The sequence below is a fragment of the Palaemon carinicauda genome, chromosome 6 (genome assembly GCF_036898095.1).
Source record: "Palaemon carinicauda isolate YSFRI2023 chromosome 6, ASM3689809v2, whole genome shotgun sequence".
Classification (NCBI taxonomy): Eukaryota; Metazoa; Arthropoda; class Malacostraca; order Decapoda; family Palaemonidae; genus Palaemon; species Palaemon carinicauda.
The window spans coordinates 18,229,953-18,234,952 of record NC_090730.1 but is presented as its reverse complement, the minus strand read 5'-3'; positions in this window follow the sequence as shown (position 1 = coordinate 18,234,952).

The window sequence follows — 5,000 nt, the reverse complement described above, 5'->3', positions numbered from 1 at the left end:
ATAGAAAGGATTGATCGCACTAATGATTTAAGAACTATACACTCTAAAAAATTTATCCCAATATATATATTCATCTTATAATGAAACCATATAACTATGGGAGGAAGATCCTTGATTTTTATATGTAAATGAAATTTGATGAAATGATATAGAAGTTAAGGTGTGATCAAATCATCGATCAACGAAAAGTCGACTCAGCTTTCTATTGTAAACTATGAATAAATAGTTTGATGTGGGAACGTTGCTGATAATCTTTAGAGGCAGATTTTGTTATAGTAAACAACTTTGTAATCGCATATGTTATCGACTGTCATATTTGATTTGCTAACACAATTTCTAAAAGTAAAGAAAACGATAGTCATTGGAACAATTTCAAAATGAAAAAAATATCTGTAATTACAAGAGAAAGCATGGCTCAGTTTTTCCTTGGAAATTTCCATTTCAAAATTATTTAGTCGTAATTGTACAGATAGGCAACGGGTAAGCGGTTTACAGGTAGCAAGGGCCTGAAGAGGAATTGGAGTTGGAATGTCCCTGGGACACTGGTTTAGGAAAGGTATCTATTTCTCAAAATAAATTGTCTGTGGGCTGCAATTCCATCACAAAAGGGGTAGGTTTCAAAAGGGCTATGTTGGCCTGGGGATGGCCAGTAAGGTAGGCTATAATAGGCTCTGATATATTTGTCTGTTGTTTCTGATCTGCTATAAATATAACTTTGGATGAAAACACATATGGTTTTATAAGCAAAGATGCTAAGAAGAGATGGTCGGAAGGGTTTCATGTAAGAAAGTTTGAATTTGAATAATACTTAAAAATTACTGCGTGTGGAGAATTTTACAAAAGTGTCTAAATGATATATACCTGTCGAAGCTTAACATAGGAGGAATAATCACAAGAAATGCCACTAAAATCAAGGGGAATGCAGTAGAATGGCGTAAAAGAAATCTTTGATAGCCGGGTATTAGAAGCAAAAGTTGATATCTTGAGCAAATAATTAAAAATCATCAATAATTGTATATTAATGCATAGCCTTAACCTTTTTGTTGTTGTTGTTGTAGATGACATGGCAGCAATAGAACTAGGCCTAATATGTATTCATTGATTGCTAGATAATGCAAGTTTAAAGACTGAAAGGTTTAAAGGCCGCTCATGATTGGCAGAGGCACGGGACAGTGACATTGTCATATCTTGCAGGACAATGCCCTAGAGACTGAACATATATGCATATGATCAGCGGCCAAGGCCCCTCTCCACCCAAGCTAGGACCAGGCAATGGCTGCTGATGACTCAGCAGATAGAGCTATAGACTTCCCCAAACCCCCATCCTTAGCTCACAAGGATGTTGAGATTACAGCGACCAAAGAAATTAACGAGTTTGAGTAAAAATCGAACCCCAGTATGGCGTTCAACAGACAGGGACGTTACCACATCGGCCACCACAGCCTACAATTTCCCTCATGCATATTTGCTTGTGATGTACAGATTCATCCTGCATGTTATGATGCATAAGAAAACCTAACAATACGTGACAACTAATCTGAAACTTCTGCAAAGAGAAAAGACTAAGACATCAGTAATGTGCCTGATGGTGTCTACTATGACGTCTCATGACTATAATATGAGGCAAGGTTATGCTTTCACTTGTAATCAAGGCTGTGTATTGTGCTTTGTAGTATCAGGGGGAGTTGGGAACGAGAACGCAAGAAACTATCTAGCTTGAGCAGGTCTCCAACACCAGTCACGCATATTACGAGGCAGGGACGTTTTCAATAGGCTACCACAAACTTTTAATGGCAATCTTAGACTACAGAGACAGGTAGGAATTTAGGTATTAGGAAAAGGTGTATTAAGGGTACGATGTGCGTTGGGTTTAGAGAAAGAGCCAATTTTGGTGTAAATCATGCGTCGGATTGTGAGAGATATCCTGGGACTTCATAGAGAGAGAGAGAGAGAGAGAGAGAGAGAGAGAGAGAGAGAGAGAGAGAGAGAGAGAGAGAGAGAGAGAGAGAGAGAGATAATGCAATGTTGATCTCATGGTTGATACAACATTTAAAATGAGTTTTTTTCCACAATTTTGATGCAAAGAGGATGAAGGTAATGGTGAAAAATATAAGATGAAGATAAATATATTTTCCTGTTTATTCATTATCTGATTGTATTGATGAAAACGCTTCCCCCACAAATGTTGATGAAAAATAAAACAAAAAAATTAAAAATGAAACTCGCTCATTCACACTAACCGCGTAGAGTCGTGGCCAACGTGAGAGTAGGCCTATCAACCTTGACCTACAAGAGTGAAAGTGTCTCGGAGAATAGGATAGGCCTTACAGGCATTAATTATAAACCCCGGGAGACGAAGCACTTTTATGAAAAGAAAAGTGGACACCATTGTAAGTTGAAGGTCGCCGATACGGAAGTTGTGTCAGGAGGCCAGAGGCTATGTTACCAGACTGGCTCGGAACTGGATTTACAGTGAAGTCACCAGTCACAATCATAAACAAGCGACTTAAAAAAGGTAGTTATTTTGAGAGTTTTTTTCACGAGAGAGAGAGAGAGAGAGAGAGAGAGAGAGAGAGACTTAAAAAGTAGTTACTCTAAAAAAGTTGACTTTTTCTACGAAAGAGAGAGAGAGAGAGAGAGAGAGAGAGAGAGAGAGAGAGAGAGAGAGAGAGAGAGAGAGAGAGAGAGAGAGAGAGAGAGAGAATCAAAACAAGCGACTTAGAATGTAGTTATTTTTAAAAAAGTAGATTTCTTTCTAAGAGAGAGAGAGAGAGAGAGAGAGAGAGAGAGAGAGAGAGAGAGAGAGAGAGAGAGAGAGAGAGATCAAAACAAGCGACTTAGAATGTAGTTATTTTTAAAAAAAGTAGACTTCTTTCTAAGAGAGAGAGAGAGAGAGAGAGAGAGAGAGAGAGAGAGAGAGAGAGAGAGAGAGAGAGTTCACCAAAACTACTAACTGAGAACTAATGAGTTTTTAGACGTCATCTATAAAACAATTTAAACTTTACATCGTAGATATGTCATTTGAGACGTCATCCATTATGCAATTTAAATGATCATACGCAGAAAAAAGTTCACAGTAAAACAAACTGGTCATGCATATCCACACAAAACAACACTGGAATATACGTAATAAAAACCTGGTTGTGAATTGCTATTGCAAATACTATCGCTAATTCTTGTCTGTTCCATCGCCAGTTTCGAAAGGCTGGTCCCTGACTCGAGTTTTTATTTGTCATTGAGCTCGACACTGGTTCTATTATCTAGAATGACAGCAGTGAGCGATGTTTAGTTTTCGTGTTGAACATCCATACTTCAAGGCCTTGTCAGGTAGACTATAATAAGGTATCCTTTTTTCTATTAACTATGACACTTTCTCTTTGCCACGGGAAAGAGGTATTACTTGTTTTATCAAGCAAGTGAAAACTTAGGAGTTTATATATATATATATATATATATATATATATATATATATATATATATATATATATATATATATATATATATATATAAAGCCAGTTTCCTTTGAATTGAGTGGCTCCAGAGAAGAACAAAACAACACACCTTTGCATTCACCACTTCACTGCTAAAGTGTGGATCATCCTGGTACAGTAAACTTTCTATCATTCTTTGTTAACATAACTCTCTATAACGCCTAACAGCAGTGCATCTAACCAGATACACACATTGCGCCAAATACCCATAAAATACAGGTTCGCTTGCGCTTCCTCTTTATCAAGGGCCTACCTTTCCAGCATGTTTTTTTTTTTTTTCTTCTTCTTTTTATGCCTCCAACCCTATTTATGTTTTTCCCTCATTCTTCCTTGTACCACTTCTTGATTATACTCTATATCCTTTTCACTAGCCTTCAGAGGTTCGCTCACCTCATAATGCTTTGGCTTATTCTTTCACCCATGCTAACCCTTTTACCACCTCTACGTTTCTCCCCATTTCTCACCCTATCAATTCCTTTTACTCAATATATAATATAGTAACTACATAAGCATTTTACCTAAACTTCAACCCCCTTTTTTTTTTCATGCATTCACATTCAACGCCCACATTCCACATCCAAAGAAAATATAAGGCTTAATGCCTTCCTATATTACCACCTTGCTATCTCAGACAGATCAAATCTCTTCCGGATCTTTAAAACAAATCTTGAAATATTTCTTGCTTTTCCTCTACTTTGAATCACCTTTTCTCTGATGTTGCCATCTTTTCTTATATCTGTCTCAATATGCTTTTGTACATCATCTGTACCATTCTGATTAGCTTCTCCTCTTCATCAAGCACCAAAACATCTCTGATTTTGGTATTCCTATTCATCCAACGTCCAAGCAAACCATTACTCCATCTTTCTCGTCCTCATCTCTTGTGATTACCTTTCTCTTGCTCAAATTTTCTCTCCGCTTTCTCCTCTTGCGGACAATTTCAGACTCTTTTAGCCAAGTAAAAAAAAAATTCTCTACAGTATCTACATAGTCTTTAGTGACCAGAATTACATTTGCAAACATCAACCATTCCATATACCCGTCACATTTAATTTTATTTTTCCACAGCTCTGAACGTAAATTCATAATTCTCTCTCTTTCTACACTTTTGCATCACACCATCATTGAGGATGTTAAACTTCGATGGAGACATAACACATTCTTGACTCATTACGATCAAAAACTTGAATTTCTGACAGCAACCGCTTACCTAGGCCTTACACTCACAACCCACTATCACACTACTTCCCTAATGATATCATTATTGTTGTTGTTGTTATTATTATGAAAGCATTACATTGAAGAAAAAGAATTCGAAAATAAAAGAATAACTATAAAAAGAAATAAAAAAGAGGAATATACGAAGATAGACAAAAGTGTACAGCAATTCTTTCATAAAATCTTTCTGAGTAAATATAGTATATTACAATCAGCTTTTCCCCTTTATTTCAATCTTCTCACATAACTGTTTGAAATTAAAAACCTGATTCACACACCTTCTTCCCTGTC